Source organism: Corvus hawaiiensis, chromosome 2 (genome assembly GCF_020740725.1).
Source record: "Corvus hawaiiensis isolate bCorHaw1 chromosome 2, bCorHaw1.pri.cur, whole genome shotgun sequence".
In the NCBI taxonomy this organism is placed as follows: Eukaryota; Metazoa; Chordata; class Aves; order Passeriformes; family Corvidae; genus Corvus; species Corvus hawaiiensis.
Window position 1 is genome coordinate 29,127,101 of NC_063214.1, and position 19,003 is coordinate 29,146,103.

At 42.2% G+C, this 19,003-nt stretch overlaps 1 long non-coding RNA gene across 2 annotated transcripts in view; it reads right to left on the reverse strand.

The window, feature by feature from the left end:
* Positions 1-19,003, reverse strand: part of LOC125322106 — a 96,556-nt gene that overhangs the window by 55,566 nt on the left and 21,987 nt on the right. For both annotated transcript variants that reach the window (XR_007201840.1, XR_007201841.1), the window contains one exon: positions 11,315-11,456. This is a non-coding gene — a long non-coding RNA (uncharacterized LOC125322106). The remainder of the gene's footprint in view (positions 1-11,314; positions 11,457-19,003) is intronic.

Below are 19,003 nucleotides of genomic sequence, written 5' to 3' on the forward strand. Positions count from 1 at the left end.
AACTGATGAGTGGCAAATTCTTAGTCATTCTTAGTTCATTCCTAGAACTCAGTGTTCTGCATTTTAGAGGAAACATCCTTAAATACTTTTAAATAAGTGAAGTCTTTTCCAAGAATCTTATTCTATTTTCTTCAGTATTTCTTCAGCAGTTATCCCACCTTGCCTTACTGAACAAATTAACTGAGCTGCACAGGCAAAGTTACCATTTCTGCTCTGAGAGAAGAGGCAGGTGTCAGTTCAGAAGGATGGGAGGGAGAAACAGGAGAATGGGAGCCAGATGTGCTGAGACCCTGTTCTCCTCCACCAGGGTCCACAGCAGGTGCCGGGGAAGGACCCTGGCCCCTTCTGCAACAGCAAGAGCTCCAGCAATACCCTGAGTTTTTGTGCTGGCCAAGCAGACCCTGTTGCCATCACCACCTTTCAGCCCACTCTGCTGCCTCAAGCAGCCCTCTGTTGCCCGTGCTTGCAGCAGACCTGTCTCCAGCTGCTCCAGGCTTGTGGCAGAATCACAGACCTGCTCCTACAGCTTCTGTCAGAAGAGGAAAAATGTAACTAGAACAGCATATGCACCTCAAAAATGCACTTTTGCCTTTTTTTTTGACACCTAATTATTTTGATGGGAGGTTTGATATCTTGCCATAACACTTGCTTTTAGCCACATATATGCTCTTTATTCACTGTGTGGTAATATTTTCATTAACATAAGCCAGAAGGAGGGGGGATGAGAGGAAGAAGCCTGACATAAAGAAAACAGCAACACTTTGAATCTTATTAAGGAAACATCGTAAGTCCCAGAGGAGACAGTTTAATGAGCGGAGTCCAGAGGTGGATGTAGCTCTCCAGTTGGTCACATTGACATCATAATTTCTGAATTGTTTCTCAATACTCTCCACACCTCTGTCATGCCATAAACGAGAGCTGAAGATAGTTGCAATGGCAGATCTGGCTTCTGAATGGCTGCAATGTTAATGGTGGTGTGTGAAGCACATTCCAAACGCTTCCAAAGTACTAAAAGGAAACTAAACAATGGTTTAGTAGAACATCAAAATTTCACCTTAGTCCTCACAAGGGTTATCTGATAGAGCTGGAACATCAACTCCTCATCAGCCCTTTCCCACCTGAGATAACAGAGAAACTACTCCTGCTGGAAAACTCATGTCCATAGCCTTTCTCTAAGAGGAAAATAGAATAAATTATGCGCTGAACATGAACAGCAAAACCAGATTTTAGTTATGGACCTGGAGAGGAAAATCCTCTGCCTGTGGCTGACCCTTTTCTCTCTGCTGCCTGTGATCTTTGCCTGAGGCCAGGCAGGTGCTGCCACTGCTGTGACACTTCAGACTGTGCTGGTTTCCATGTGAAAGGCTGGCACATTTTTACAGAATTTAGTTTGCAAACTCTAGGTTCCGTCTAACCAGGCAGAGCCAAAGAGTTTCAGTCCTGCACTTTCTCAGATTTCCAGAAATACCACAGTAATGACAAAAGCACTTCTAAGAAGCAGGGCAGCTTTGCATTGACCTCCAAACAAGGCAAAGGAGTGAATGGACCAGCACGCTTCAATTTACAGTACGATTCCTAATGTGGGAAGTGTGCATATTTTGCATCATCTTGTTCTCAGAAATGGATGATAATGAAGCTGCTTTGTTTTAAATTAAGCAAAAGAGGCCTGAGGTAGACACCCAGCATGGAAAATTTCAGCCGGAATGATCCAGTTTAGAGAAGTTATAAGCAACTTCAGGGGGAAGAGATGAAAACAAAACAACAACAACGAAAAAGAAAGCACTCTTGAAATGGAAATGATTGTGCAACCCTAACTGTGGATGAAGGTAGCTATAGCTAGGATGAGTACATCTGAGAGGCTGCCTTCTCAAATGAAAGCTGCAGAGCAGTAATAGGGCGTTGTTTGGCATTGCATTCTTGAATAACTTTAGCAAACACAGAAGGCCGGAGACTAGGAGAAACAAGGTAGATAAAAAGCAAAGCAAAACAAAGCCCTACAGTAAGTTCAGAGAACACTTGCATTTTCCACACAAACTGACAGGATGTTATCGTTTCTGGAGCAGGGCAGGGTTGTATGCTCCTGGTTTTAGCAGAAAGGTTATAAAAATGCAGTGACTGAGTTTCTAGGTCATAATGCAAGCTGTCAAGTATTCCTCTTTCAAAATGTGATGTCTTCCCAGTTTCACTGAAGTTTTAGTGAACTCCTTTTAACTTTCCAGGCATGCTCTTCATCTAGGTTAAATAAGTGCAATGGCACTCAGGAAGAGGTCAGGATCTAGCCTATTTAGCATCCTCTTCACTGATAGTTTACAAATAAAATTAGGAATTTAAGACACTCGATATGCACAGTCTATCACTCTCCATCCAAGTTGCCATGATTGGCTAATTAAACAGGACAGGAGATTAAAATGTACTCAAATTAAAAGATTTGGACTCATCACTACAGTTTGTCACTAAATGACTCATCTACCATTGATCAAGGCCTGCAATTTTATAATACTTTTCCCTGAGACATAAAAGAGATGGATTTTGTTACTGCAAAGATGAGTACTGCACTTAAAAGGTTTAATTTTTTTTCAGTAGCTATATACGTATGTGATGGTTCTTTGTATTTATTTTTTGTCTCCCTCCCTCACAAAAGCATGTACTCCCTCTTCAAGCCTCTTGTTCTAATAGAAATCTTGACCTGTCACAATGAATTAAGCAACATTTTACCTTCTCACAAAGTAAAAAAGCATTTATGTGTCTCCTTAGACCACATCCACTTCTGGAAGTTAGATGCTAATAAGGGCTTGAATTTGTTAATCTTAGTTCAGCAAAACCTGTGTTCAACCTAGCTACATTTACAGCCAAACTGGTTCAGGGCAGCTGCAAGTGAAGGGAAGGTCTTTGTCAAGTCAGGAGGCAAAACTGCTGACTTTGGTGCGGGCTGTGCTCCTGTGATCTCTGAGGGCTGACTGCTAACCCAGCCCTGGAGACTGTGCATCAAAGCAATGCAAAGTCCACTGCGGATCATGAAAGGTGGGAGTCAGGGAAGAGCAGGTCCCAGGCTGCATCACCACCAAGATTAACCTTCTAGATATCTGACAGGGTGGAACAAACCCTCTTTGCTGTGTGCCTGCCCAGGGAAGCATTCATTTCTTGTGCACTCTTTTTCTGTACATCTGTGTCAGCCTGGGAGACCTTCCACGTAGAGTAGAGAAGCAACAGCACTGGAAAGAAGGAGCTGTGTGAGGATTTTACTTGCATAGTATGGGTGTCCCCAGCAATAAACTGCAGCGACTCTAAGAGGACAGTGATGCCACCTTGAAAAGGCACAGGCTGGGAAAACCACAGAATTCTCAGGGAAATCTGCTTATGTGGTGGATACTGATGAAAGGTTGGCTTGTCAGCTCCTAAATCAGAGCAGTATGTGCTGCATTTCAGTAGACTGCCCATGCTTAGATCTGATGCATTCCTAGATCTCTTTTGTATGAGAAGCTTTTTCAGTCACATTGTATTTTCATGCCCCAAGGGTTGTAAGGTTTAGTGGCCTCTGAGGACTTCTGCAAGATGTAAAGTAACTGGAGAATACAACTCTCCCATGCCCTACTTTTCTTTAGGAAACCTGAGGCAGCTAAGATGCTTGTACAGGATACTCAGGGCCACCAGAACACTGGCTCCATTTCCTCTGGGACTGATTCCTTGGATGTCCCTGTTGCACCAGAGCACAGCTGTCATCAGCAGGCTGTGAGGCATCACTGCCTGTGCCCAGGCTCACTGCCACCCTCTGTCCAGCCACACAGCACAGCCAAGGCACTGTGCATTCAACATGGCCCATCTGCACCTCAAGTAACCTAAATTTGCCCCTGGCTTTTTAACCATCCTCCCCAGAACTCTCCTTTCTGCACTGCTGACCAGTTCGCCCACAGCTCTTGAAAACACACATTCTTTTATTCTCTGTGAAAATAAACAAGCTTTAGAACTTTAATATGTTAATCCTGAAAGGAAAAAGAAGATACAGGAGCAAGCCACCTGAAGAAATGTAAGCCACAGCCTGTCACAGAGATCAGTGAATGTTTAGGTGCCTGTATTCCTTCTTGGATTTGGCCATTTGCCTGACAGCACTTACCATCAGACTTAGCTTTTCACCAACTGTTTCCTGCAACTCACAGTGAAAGCAAACTCCCACAGACTTCCACAGGGTTCTGCCAGCGTAAGGCCATCTTTTTTCAGAGCAATCCTCCAGCAATGGTGAGAAGAGAGTTGGTAGAAAGCCTAGGCTGGGGAATATTCTTCCTTGAATAATTAAATAATTGGCAATAGCATTCTTGGTGGTGTTATCAAAACGCCATGACTCAGATATGGCTGTGAAAATGTTAAGGACCTGATTTGTTTTACTGTTAGTAGAGTTGATTTGTGTGCTTGGGATTTTCTCTTTGCAGGGTCAGAACAATTCAAACACTTTATCTTCACCGCTTGCCTCTAGCTAGGTTCAATTTTTGCTCTCCACAGGAGTGGAAAGTTTTAAATTAACACATAATACACTGAATTTGAGAAGGAAATCATGCTGGATGTTCTTTATTTTCAGAATCTTGTAGCTAAACTCCAGTGAAGTTTTGACCTTTTATTTAGGATAGTTCTGTAAACAAATTGGGGGACACACAGATGATCTTTGCAGAGATGTTTTAACATATTTTGGGCCTCAATGTGACATTTTGGGGTGTTGACTATCTTGCCAAAAACTCAATTACCTGAGTCAGCACTCATTTGCAAATACAGAGCCTGAGACCTGGTCCTTAAGGGCTCTCTTTGGCTGGTGAGCGTGCAATTCATTTTTTTAAACTGACACCAATTTTCCCATATCAAATAATGCATTTCTATATCAGAAGATGTACTAGGTCAGTGGTTTGGACTGATGAGAGATGAAAATAGTAACATGTTCTAACTAAAATAATTCAGGGCTGGAAAAGCCTGGTATGGAGGAAAAAACAACCAATCAAAACCCAGCCATACCCAGAAAAAGTGCTATTATACCCTAGCTCCAACAGCTTAACTCCCTTCCCCCCACCTTTTCCCTCCCCCCCAGTATGAAAAATTGTAATGCTTCTCTGTCCCCCTGGCAGAGGAAAAAGGTGATTGTGGCTCATTTGCAATATTCAATGTTTGAACAACTTTTGAACCCTTCCCAATTCAAATGCCAGAAAAGAGTGGCAATACCATTAAGCCTTATGAACGAGGAGCCAGCGAGATTTCAAGGAGTATGGGATGAGTATTTCCTTCTCTTCCTCCTCTAGTTTCATGCCATTTCTCTGTCTTCTCAAGATCAAGCTGCTCTGTCCTTTAGTGAGCTGCTGCCCTTCCTCAATCACCGGCAGCCAGTTGCTGTACCACCTTGTGTGCTAATATGGCCAATAGTGGTTAACTCAGAAGTGCCATTTCTGGGCCAGCTCCACTTGATACCACCAACACCACTGCCCAGCCTGAACAACAACTGGCACTATGTGCTCACTCAGTGCCAGACATTTCAGAGTAGCTGGAACTCACAGAAACCTGGCAGAGGTGCTGAAGTCCCCACTGTTGCCTGTGCAGCCACCTGTGCAACACCAGACAACACGGGTGAAGAGGCCTGGCAAACACAGGCAGCCCTTTCCCAAACCCACCCACCTACCAGTGAAGATCTGTGCACCTTCAAGGAAATCTCAGTTGCTGCTGCTCTCCTTGTGCTGGGCCAGTGCTTCTGCAGCCTCCCCACTCCATCCCACCACTCTCCACCTCACAAGAACCCCCAGGGCAATCCTCAGACCCAAGCAGCACTCAAGACCTTGTCCTTAACCTCAACCTCACATTTGGTCTCTGCTCCTTTGGAAAGACTGAGGTACGTGCATATAAAACTATGGCAAGGGTATCAGCTGCAAGACTTTCTCTTATCATTTCATGTGTGAGTAAGAGCTTCCAATCCTCCTGCCACAAAACTGAAATTAGTTTGTTGCATGCTGTTAGAGAGTAACCACGATTGATTCCTGCAATTGCTCCATATCAGAGGTGGGTAAATGCATGTTTACCAGATACTGGTACTTTGGAGTTTACTCAATATTATTAGATAGACAGGCATAATAAAACACTTAGGAACCCTTTGATCTAAAGGCTGCATTTATATTTCAGATCTGAAATGTCCATGGCACCAGAACATTTGCTTATGTGCACACTTCCAGATTACCATGCACAGCACATATTCTTCCTGGCTTTCCCTTCAGCTCTGCTAAGTCAAACATTTTAGAGTTCAGTGTCAGCTGGCTTTGCCCTACACATTGCCACAATCTCTTAGTGAAGAAAAAAGCCTATTAACTTTTGCTTAAAAAAAAGATTAGAATTTGAGAAAAGCAGCATTTCTAGCAACACCGCATATAGTACAAGTCTTCATGGATTTTTAAGGTCTTTGCCTCAAGGTGATCATAGTTGTTCTCAGAGAGGAACTTCCCTATGTGCCATTACACATCACCAGGTATTTTACCTTTGAACCAGGCTGAACCTGCTGTTACTGGAAATAAGTAAGTGTACTAACTGTAACTAACTAATTGGATTAGTTCCCAGAATAGTCATTTTATAACTAGGGAGAGTACTTAGACTGCAGCTTTCAAATCTCTGAATATATTATAACTTAACTACTTGGCAGCATTCGGGGGACAAAAACCACCTGAGTGCCACCTTAGTGAGTACTTATTAGCAATACAAATATTTGGGCTTCTGGACAAAAGATGATTACAGGTTAAATGATATTGGGATAGCATCAGTGGTTGATTAAAAATGAAATAAACTGCTAATGCAGGAAAGAATGCATCTATTTACAGGCCTGAATCCACTTCTAAAACAAGACGAGAAAGATTTCTGAAAGGCTTCCTCATTTTATGTACTACTGTGTACAAGTAACACATGCAGTTTCTGTTAGGCATTTTTCCAAAGGAAAAGGAAAGCTAAAGAGACAAAAAAGGTGAAATACGTCTTCCTTTAAACCCAGGGGTTATTATTAAAGGTTTTAGGACTTTGTTTGGAATTGCAGGGCTAGTCTGGTAAACTGTTATGCAAAATTACTACTAAATTAACAGATCTGCTGCCATGGAATTGGTTCTTCTCAGTTCAGTGAAACACAATAGGGCTTGCTGCTTCACCATCCCTTCTGCCCTTGCCTGGATATATTCTGCCCCATGCAATATAATGCACTTCTGTCCTTGGGCATCATCTCTATGGTATTTGCCTTCCCAATTAACCATACTATCTGAGGCCCGCCAATTCCTATGGGAAAAAGCATTGAGGAGGCAGGATTTGACTTGCAGAGCCTTTAAGAAGGTTTATGTGGAAGGTTTAATGCAGGTCAATAAAGGGTTTTAGAGAACTGTAGAATTGTCTAATTTTTTTAAGGATACTTTTCATTTTATATAAACTTCATTGACAGAGTCCAATATGTCCATGCTCCCAAAATGGTAAGCCAGGAATCAATGTGATATGATGTTAGTTTTGGGGCAAGGTGACAGACAAAAGGGATGCAGTACTGGATAATACAGGAAAAGAAGACATGGAGCGCCTGAGAGTGTTGCTGAGTTTCTGGTCTGCCATTTCTTTCACAACCCAAATCACATCTTCTACCTCAGTCTTCACTGACACAAACAGGCTGCTTTTAAACTGGCCAACAAGGCTACACAAAAAGGCACAACTACCCAAGGGCTCCTTGTCAGCACCAGAGCTAGCACTGGGCTGATGGGATTGTGCTGCTGTGTAGCCTGCTGCCTCATCCAAAAGTGGCCTAGGTCCAGCTCTATGGGCCAGCATTTTCTCCTTGGGAACAGCCCCACCTTTGTGTTGTGAAGCAAATGTCCTCTTTATGTCTCTGTCTTCCAGGTTCTTATTCATAAACCTTATCTACTATCACTGCCATGAAGAAAAATGCTTGAAACAGCTAACATACCTTGGACAGGAGCAAACCTGGCACCCAGCTGACCTGAAATGGGACTGAGTTCAGTCCTTTTGTCCTTTACTGCCTTTCAAGCGGTCATTTTATGATATGCTCTCCCACTGTTTTCCCTACAAAAGAGAAAGCAGAGTGACATTTCCTACCCTTCTACTCTCCAAACTGACAGCAGTTCAACACTGTAGTGACTTCTTTGTCCCTTGTAAGTAGACAGGTACCTTACACAGAGTACGTGTGATGGACAAGTGATGGACAAGTGCCACAGGGGTCAGGGGAAGCATCTGAAACCCTGGATACCATTCTGAGCTTCAGAGGGCACCCACGTCTCCTCATAACAAAAATAGGCCAGAAATAAGGTAAGAATAGACCTCTCTCGTGGGGTTTGGGTACACGAGCTCCTGTTTGAGGCCAGAGATGTCTGAAAATCTGAGAGAGAAGGTTAAAAGAAATTTTGGTGCTCATAGGAGAGGAGGCTAAAAAAGGAGACGGAGACAAGTGAAAAAAAAAAGGATGAAAAGGAAAGGGGAAGGAGAAAAAGGAAAGGACTGTGATGTTTTAAAAAAATATTTGTGTTTGGGTTTTTTTAAAAATTATTTTGGTCATGCCCAGGAGCTACTAAGTCTCAGTGATCAGGACAAGCACTTCCCAAGGCCTTAGCTCTCCTCCTCCTTACTGCCCTGCATTGCATGCAGTCCCTTGCAGAAATGAAGAGTACAAAGGTGTTGTACAAACTATGAAATCAGAATGGTAGGACCTTGTACTCTCTATGTCTTTATGCTGCAGAAAAGGATTACACACGGCACAGGGAAATGAGACATAAATCTCCTATAGCCTCAACACAGGAGATAGAGCCCTGCTGGGGGATCTGATGCTGCCATTGGCAAAAAGTGTCAGCACCCAGTGAAACTGGTGGGAGTTAAGGGCATGCAAAATAAAAGAAATGTAGGACTGGCACTGGAATATTCATTTAGAGCCCTTGACAACAGTGGGAATCCCTTCCTGGGTTCAGCTGTTCCAGACCAGACTGGAAATATCAGCCAGAAAACAGAGCAAAGAGATGCTACTATTGCCCTTTATTTATTTAGACTTACTGTAATGTAAACAGACATGAAACCTGAGAAAGCAAAAGCTCAGAGCACACCTTGTGCTTTGAGGATGTTTACAAATTGCCAGTCCTTTAAAAATAGTATGAGCAGGAATTAGAAAAAAAAAAAATCCCTTGAAGATATTTTCTGGTTCCTGCTTAAGCACGTGAAGGAAGAAAGAAGACTTACTCACCTTGGACCAGGTCCAGATGCACACTGTCCCCTCCACATGGGGCTTTGCTTTTGGTAATGCTTGTATCCATGTTTGCCATTTGAACTGACGGAGCCCTGAACAGCAGCAGCAGGCCAAAAGAAAAGGTTGTCTGGTGCAGATGGTGGAAAGCCAGGCTTGGCAGCAAGTGGGCTGCAGACAGTCTTGAGCAGTGCACGTGAGGGCTGAAGGAGGAGGAGGATTCACCAAGATTGCTTGGTGGCATGGCCCACAACCAGAGCTAATAAGACAGTCTTCTGTTTCTCTGCCTCTTTTCAGCTTTTTGATGGAAGAAAAACAGCTCTTACCCAAAATCCATTTGGGGCCAGTTTGTGAAGTCAACTGCTCTTTACAAAAAGCTGCTATTCACTTAACAGTGTGGTATTTCTGTGACTTTCCTTCTTGGATATAATTTCCTCATGTTTGTGGTGCTGTAAATCTGGCTGCACACAAGGGCAGAAATATCCAAGCAGGTGGTTGCCAGAGTTCTCCCTTCAACAGAGCACAGGATCTGGTAGGCCAGGTCGCACTGGCAACCACCAAGTTTAGTATCTTGTCTGAGGCATCAAGCAACGCCTACTTCTCAAGAGGCAAATTCAGAATTCCATGAATGATTCAGTGCTGGCTATGAGGGAGAAAAATTCCTTTCTCCCTAAATAAATCAAATACTCAGCATCCCAGACCTATTGCTATCAAATTCCAGTTTTACTTCTGCTTTGTGCTTCACACACACTACCCTACTCACATGATGGCTTTCCTTTCCAAATATTGGGTGAATTCTGTCTCTTGGGAACCCATGCTCTTTCTAAAAGGGTCTACCAAATCCCTTGCCCTTGTAATGCCGCAGGGCACAGCCCATACCAACCTACAGCCAGAAGCCAGGCACGTTCAGCTGCCCTGGGGAGAAAGCAGGTGAGGGAATGGATACTCCTATTATCTTGCTTACAATTCAAACAGGATTTTAAATGTTGCAGGACCTTCCAAACAAGTGAATGCAGTCATTTATGAAGGTGGTATGGAGCAGGCCAATTGGACTTGTGAATAACACAAAGCTTTGCAGGAAACAGAAATGCTTTGATGGCTGCAATGATGGTATAAGGGACTACGTAAACCTATTCACACTTGATTTTCCGGACAATCGCAAGCTCTTAAATGTTTACTGAAAGCAGTGCCGGCTGTCCAAGTCCTGTCCTTGTCTGAGTACTTGTCACTCAGCCACCGCACTTCAGTTTCTTGCTCATGAAGAGAAGTGGCAGTGCCTGTGCTGCTCATTCCTGGCCCTGGCAAAAGACTAATACTAAGAGGCTGAAGGACTAAAAGGCAGGTCCTGAGACTTGTCCCACCTTTCCTGGGGCTGGTGTGATATACCTACTGCCTGGTGCAGCTGACTAGGACTGCCCTCTAGTGCAGGGATCAAACTCACTGAATAATTTAAAAGATGGGGATAGGTATGAATGGAACTGACACCTGTGGCTGAATGGTGAGCCAGGTCTTGCTCAAGTATCAGAGGTCTATGGCTGGCAAGGAGACTCCCAAGTTGTATTCCAAGTGGCACATTGACCATGAATATGAGGCCACCAATGGGCTCAAACAGTGCAGAACAACCAGTTGTGCCTTTCTTTGCAAACAGAAGTTCTCATGCAAATCACAGGTAAATCAGTAAAGTAGCACCAATTCAGAAGAATCACATTATCATTTTAAATTTAGAAGTGTCAGAAATGTCTTTTGGGGGTAATGTATCTAAGACAATACTTGGCTAGTTCAGTCTCTGTCTCACCACCAAGCAAGATGTTGGTGGTTGACTACTGAACCAATTCATGAATCTTCTCACCTTAGAGGACGTTTTAGAACTTTTTCATAAGAGAAGACTTTTCAAACTACTGAAATCTATGAATTCCCAAGAAAAATATCCTTCTGTGCAACAGTGGAATGAATCACTTCAGACAACTGAAAATAATCTTGATTTTTCTCTCATTGCTTCAGGCTTTAGGGACATTGTTATGATTCAGCAACCACCTGCAATTAGATACAGCAAGATAAAATTACATTACTGGAGAGAAAAGATCTACTTACAGTGGTTCCACATAGACATCTGAACTCTTTATCTTCTTCTGTACACCTGGTGTATTCTGTCTATACTTTTTATCATGAGACAAATGAATCTGAAGGAGCTGGGTCAGATTGACCACATTCTTGGAATCCACTTGATAGCTTCCTGTTGAAAAGAGGTATTATAAGGGGATGAAGTTAATAATGTGAAAGATTCAGAAGAATGGCAATGGACTATAAAGGTTTTTATCTTTTAAAACCTTTTGTGGCAGATGAGTTCACTCAAGGTCATCCAGTCCACAATATTTTCTCTATGAGAGGCCAATATCTGGGCAAAATAAGAGAAAATATGTGCATTTGTCCTGTAATCCATAATAGATAGAACTCATTTTAAAAGCATGGTGCTAATGAAGCACCATTAGACAGTCAGTGGTAGTAAGTGCCTTGGCTCTGCGGTTGCATTTAACTCACATGAGATGTATTAATAGATCCCACATGCCTCTAGCTCCCCAATGCTCACTAATACACACACACACTTGCACAGCCTGCTGCCCATCCCCAGATATGCTATATCCCTGTGAAGATTCTCACTCTTTCCGGATTTACCTAGCCTAAACAAGCTAATTACCTGCAAAAATTACCATGTCATACCCATCCCTCTTCCCAGATCTTCTAATATATACAAATGGGATCTACCATGCTCTCATGTAACTAAAAATCAGCCCAAGGTACTGTGGCCACAACTAATTTTAATTTCAACAATTTAATTAGATGATTGCGCAGAGCAAATGAACATCCTTCTCTGGTTCCTGGTGGAGCATTATTCACATAAAACCACATCATTACAACCTGTAGGTATGAATTCAAGGACAGACACCATGACACAGAGTCTAATTATGGTCAGAGCTTGAAGACATTGTTAGAAATTGTTACCACTGCTGCACCTATTTTGTGACTACTTAGAAGATTTTACTTTCTAACATACAATAAATGCACCTGAGCTGCTCCTCCTGGTCACCTGAGTAACTACTTCTTTTGAGAGTACTATTTGTACCAGCCTTGCTGGTGTACCTTTTGTGAGGTCTCCACTAACTACAGTCAAATGATCACACTTCAGCAGCAGACCCAGGAAGAGAATCCCAGATTTGTAAATGTTTCTGGCACTACACAGACAGATTTTCAAGTTAACAGCAGCAACTCCTGCACACAGATAGTGCAACTTCCCAGTAATAAAGACGTGCTGACTACTTGGTGTGAATTCCCACTGGCTGAAAACACAGACACAGTGTGGAGGTGAATGTTTACCACTGGGGGAGCAAACTGAGACTCTGGCGGACAGCAGAAAAATAAGAGGATTTCTTTAAACAGTTGTTTCTTAAAGTGAATATAGTGACAAGCTCACAGGATTGGTTAAACCTTCACAGAATGAGACAAAAGGATTGTCTAATAGCTGCCATTTTCAACCTTAACTGGCTTATTTCCTCAGTTGCCTTGGGAAGAGTGTCAGCGTGCAAAATGATATGTACAGGCATACTTGCTCTTCCTCTCCCTTCCAGAGGTATTCTTAGCAAACACCTGCTGCCACTGCTCCTGCCATTGAGAAGCAAGGATCATTTCAGACCCACTGGGCTTTTCATCCTTATGAATGCAGTCATACAACAGCAAAAATGCAGCAGTTGTGTAACAATTAATTGTATTTCACAACAGCTGGAGGGCAAAGAGGGTCTAAAAGGACAAACCACCAAACATTCCATGTCCCTTACTGTAACAGGCAAACACACTGTAAATGGAGTTGGTAGAGTTGGAACAGACCAGCTTGTAAGTCTGAGAGCACTGATCACAGCTGAACAAGTTTCTCTTAAGCCCTCCTTCAACGTTTCATTTCCATGCCTTCCTACAGGGTGACTGACTTAGAAGTATGCATTAATTTCATGCCAAAATATGTCTCTATCTAACTTCAAATCAGAGTCATGGGAAAAACTCCCACTGGCTTCAGCAGAGTTTGCTCAAGCCCTTCATCTATCCTAACCTGCTGCTGATAGCTATTTGTGTCCCTAAATGACCCAGATGTCCCAGATGATAGCACATGAACAGGATATCATACCGAACATAGCATGGAGCAATAACTTGACTGTTCCTAAACTATTCGGAGCTAGTAACTAGGAATGCAGAGATAAGCACAGCACACGGTGCTTTCACAAGGCTGTAAGGGAGCTCCATGGACTAGTGGGTACTGACCCCACTCCTTTGGGCCCTGTTGAAAACTCCATAGCCTGTGGATCCCTGTCTGATCCCCTTTGCTCTCGGAACCAGATATTGCTCCTCTGAAGTCAGTGCAGTGCTATGATTGCACAGGCATGGGAATGAGTTAATATTATCCATTTTCTCACTTACATGTTCTTATGCAGCAGTAAATAAAAGCTTGATGGGGCCTTTGTTTAGTGAAAAGGGAGCAAGATGACTGAAACTAATTGTAAGGTCAGAGCATGCGCACAGGCTGATACTCCTGGTAGCAAATGTTAGCTCCTTCCCAAGCTACCCTGCAGTAACATCTGCATGTGTCTAGATACAAGCAAGGAAACAGTCTTCTATCATTACTATTTCAGAACAACAGAACTAACAAGACACAACTGCTGCTCAATTACAATTACTATTTTATAGCATTTTTATAGCAATTTATTTTATATCAAGATAAAAGCTCCCCCACTTCCCTAATATAATATTTAAGATTGAGATTTCGTGAATCAGATAACCTTAAATTTAGTTTTCAGAGCAATATCAACCCTGCCCAGCAAGGCTAGTCAGACAGCGGAATGTGGCAGACTGTAATTTTGGCAAATAATTTGACAGAGTAATGTCATTTTGCCTTTCGCTTTAGGAATACACATACATGTGCCAATGGGAACACAAAAGCAGAACTGAAAGGAGAATTCTTTATTACAACTGTTTGAAAAACTTGATTTATATCACTAATTAACTGATAGTTATTCTTTACAAGCTCTGTTCCAGTACTTTCCATCAAATATATCTGCCTTTAGGTATTTAGTACATAATTGCTTCCCCATAACAGTAGGCAGTTCTAGCAGTCTTGCAGTTCCAGCAGTCTTACAGTTCTAGCAGTCTAGCAGTTCTTACTCCTCTGTGTTTTAATCACTTAGCCATCACTGGGGTCTTTAATATAGAACACAGTGATTTTAAAAATGTCTCAGTCACATTGTAGTTACAGTGCAAGCACGCTGCGCGGTGGAACAGCATAGTCATGAGCCCTCCCCACTCCTCTGCTGGGCCAGGAAACGTGTTACTGAAATCCGTGCTACTTATTGCCCTGAAACTGTTCTGGAGTTCCACCTCCACCAATATCTTGTAGCTAAAAATGGAGCTCTCGCCTCACCCCGAAGAGGTCGCTAATTAAAATCGGTATTTTTAGGCTCTGGGTATACTCAGATACACTGCAATTGATACTATAAATATTTTGGGGTTTTATTTTCTTATACAATTAGTCTCTAGAAAAAGGACAGAAATTTCACCTTCACTGTAATGACAGCCCAACTTATGAAAATATCTACTGGATATAAAACAGAGGACAGAATAAATCAAAAGGCATTCAGTGACTTCAATAGCCTTTCAGCTGCATTAGTGGGTGATGGCAGAAACAACAAACAATTGCAAAGCAGCAACCGAGTAGCTGAATTTACTGCATCAGCTCCAACTACATTTTAAAGACAATTTTATTTTCCCACTTTTTGCCTTCACTTCTTATTTTCCCTCCAAGCGAAGAAAGCGTTTGCTGCAATTTTAGCCAAGGCTAGAGAGATGCTTCAGGGAAGAGCGGATGAGAGTATTTGCAATTTCATCAAGTTCCTAATAGCTCAAGCGAGAAACATTGGAGTTATAGATACTTCAGTGCTCTGGGTTTTCTCCAGCAGACCAAGCAGACAGAGACATCAGGGGAAATTTCCTGTTCCCTCATGGCTCTGCACAACATTTTCTCACCACCTCTTCAACATGTCCTGATGTTGTGTACCTGGTGTGCAAAGTACAGAAGGCACAACTAAGTTATCTTCTGGCTTGGAAAGGAACTAGAAAGGACTACAGAAGGCTACAAAAAATGCAAAAATGCTGGAAATCAATTCAACATTGATTGGAAGAGGAAAATCACACTACTTCACCATTTCTGCGACCCATAGTTCAATAAGGCAAATGGAAAAATGCTTTGTTCAATACACTGTTCAATACATTGCTTGCATTACTGGCTTACCCAGCTGTATGATACCCAGACATTTTCTTGCTGCTGGTGTATTCACTTTCATAAGACTTCTTACAGAAAAAGGCTACAGCTGTTAAAAGTGTTTTATAGGTGGGGAATGGAGAAACTTAGATCACTTAACAGCTAAGAATACAGGTCTTTGAAACCTGGACTAATGCTTAAATTATTATATCTTCCTTCCCTTTCCATCCGTCATTCCAGTTGTTAAGCGTCCACTGTGACACAGACTAGCCCAAGAAATGCATTAGGATTTTGATCTGTGTACTTCTGCTTTTTTTCATTGTCCTAAACTTATCAAATATCAAAATAAACTTGAGTAAAAAGGGTCCACTGGGTAGAAAATTTCGATGCAAAGTCTTAGACACTGGAACTCATTTTCTGCCATGGACCTTGTTTGTATGCATTGCATTCAGTGAGGTTTTGTGTGCCCTCCAGGAAGGCTGACCTGCCCTCTAATGACAAAAGATGCAGTAAAGAGAACTAAAAAAGAAAATATTTTGAAATTCACAATAATCAATTAGGATGCCCTTGATAGCCATTCTAGGCAGTAGGAAGTGCATTTTGCTTCACTGTAGTTTTGCAGAGAAGATAGGTGCTTTTATAGGGATGAATACATAAATATTTCAGATGATAAGCAGCTTACTTTGTGGACTTCAATTTTCCTAGTGCAAGCAAGAAAGCTGCTCTCAACCTTTAGCTTTTGTCTGTCATTCAGAAATATGTAAGAAATATGGAGCAGGTCTGGTCTCATTACAGGGAAGAAAGTGAGGTGGGGTTGCCACAGTCAAGCACAGCAATTTGCTGTGGGAGAGTTAAGCTATATTCCTTTTCCTGCATGTAGGTTACTGAGCTACCCAGGTCTTTGTTGTTCTATATAAAACCAGAATAATGTGCATTTATCTGCACCCAGACTAATCTGTAACATTGTTTTAAGTTACATGAGCTAGAAGAGAGATTTCGATAAATTCAGTAGCATTACTCTAAACTGGTTACAACTTTGCTAAAGTATTATAGCTTTAAGGGAGACAAAATTTAGTGACTATTTAGTGAGTTCATGTAATTGTAGGTTTATGAAAGGTGGAGAAACATCAACATCACGAAGAAGCAACATCGAAACTCTTTGTTCAGCTCTTAACCAGAGAGGGAAACTGGCAGTCAGGCAGTCAAAGTTTCCCTTTCAGAACACCAGCCACTGCATCAGCTGAATTATCTATTTGGAGACTTCTACCCCATCCCCTCACCTGACTTTTTCCCCCTCCTCTGCTAGGTCCTTGGGAGATACTATATTGGGACACTATTTTTTACCAGGGCAGCCATCTCTGTGACATCTATTTGCAGAAGATGTCCTAGAGGAGGGTGCAGGTGCAGATGAGGAAGTCCCTTGCTTTCACTGCTGCCTAGAAAAATGTTTTCTGAATTCTATTCGGAAATAGGCAAATGAAATCAATTCAGGCTAATCTAGGAATATGCTGGTAGCCCACTATCACTTTACACTCCACTGAAGTGGAGCTCAAGCCCAACTCCAGACATGAATGTACAGAAAGGTACTATACACCTCCATATAGTCAGCCCATCTAGCCCCATAAAAGTTGTTTCAGCTCAGAAGATCTGAGAAACTCCAGAATCATTCATATCTGCTTGGGAAGCTGTCGGACTTGAGCAAAAATGTTAAGTGTATCTGAATAAATTTAATCTGAAGCTATCATATGTACTGTTGCCAATAAAGAATTCCACAGCCATGTCTGTTGAGGAACTAGAAAAAAAAGAAAATGATCCCTCTTTCAGGCCAGTTTCCTCCAGCCCCTTAGAGCTAGCACGTATGGCAGAAACCAGTAGAAAGGACATAACCAGTTTATTACAATCTCAAATCTAGTCTTTGTCTAGGATATAAATTTCATCTCCCAATGACTATAATGCAGCCTTTTGGAGCTAGTTGGTATGATAAACATATTCTGCTTAAGTAGTTCCAAGCCATTTGTTTCTTCTACAGGCATAACTATTTCAGATGGAAGTGTGTTCTCTCTCTTTTTTCCCCCTCCACATACTGAAATGGTTGTATTGGCATCATACACCTTTATACAAATATAATCTTCATTCACAGTAGAGATCACAGAGCTTTAACTCCAGGATATTTAAAGCCACTGCAATTTCTCTATGTAGACAAACCACATAATTTCCAACACTTGGAGATTCCTCCATCAGAGTTCTTGCTATTTGGCTTGTCAGAGTTTTGGAGAGCTTCCCAAAACTCGCTGACATGAAATATTGTCACAACATGCAGGATCCTTTCCTACAGTCCCACTTCAGAAAAGCAGCCAGAAGTTACACCCAGGAGCCACTGGCCTTCAAAGCCTACAGCCCTTTTGCTTCTCTTCCACATAGCTGACCTTGAGCTGTACTTGCTCCAGCTATTCTCACCCTCTCTTCTTTCGCTGAAGAGTTTGTTCTGTCCTGTCTGATGTTCCTGAGTCACTATCCATGTCTTAAGATACATCTCTGAGTGTCTCATGTGCAAGTAAAATGACAGAAATAAAAAGCTCCACTCTTAATAACACTTCTTAGCAAAAAAGATCCAAACTCTGCCCTTCCATGACCCTCTTACAGGCTTGTGTCTTCTCTGTCATGAGCAGCTGGAATTCATTGCATCAGGTTTCAAAGATCTGACTGCTTGTGGAGGATGCTAAAATATCCTCTCATCAGGGAAATACCCTACTCTGCAGTGCTATCCATTATTTTGGAACAGATGGTGAGTCTAGTCCCAATAGCTCAAAATTGCTCCCACAAGCTCTGATCCTTTAGCCCTGGCCCTACAAATGTCACTTCTACTCCCTCCATCTACTGAGGAATCCTTTCCACAGCCTCAAGGAGGAGCTTGGCTGGGACAAAAGCTGAAGGCAGGTGGGTAGTCAATGACTTGGGATAAGCCCAGAAGCATCTGCTCCTGCCAGCTCTTTGAAGCCATGGGGATGATGTGTGACCCACAGCCACCTCATCCCACAGCAGCCAGAGGAGCAACAGTTTGTGCCACATTCCTTCACTTTTCAGCTGGGACTTACCTTATGAATCTTCCCTATTTTATTGCCACAAGGTGACAGCAAGGACAAGGATAGTGTCAGCTGAACAGCTCCAAAGACAGGAAAACACCTCTGTGCATCACCTCAGGTGATTACAGAAAAGATCTATAAATAAAAAAACCCAAACTTTTCTTGATTCCTGGTATAAAACTAACATTCCTATTGTTTCTCTTCTTTTCTTTTTTTTTTTTTTCTGTGTAAAACTAATCACTCTTATCAGTGTCTCCTTGAAATGCTCAACCTCTTCATCTGGTTTTGTCAGACCCGGACCTGAAAAAATCCAAACAAGCCGAACATGATGTAGAATGTGTTGTAGAGCTCATCCTATTCAAAAGTTTTGGGCTAAAGAAAGAGGAATCCCATAAGAGCAGA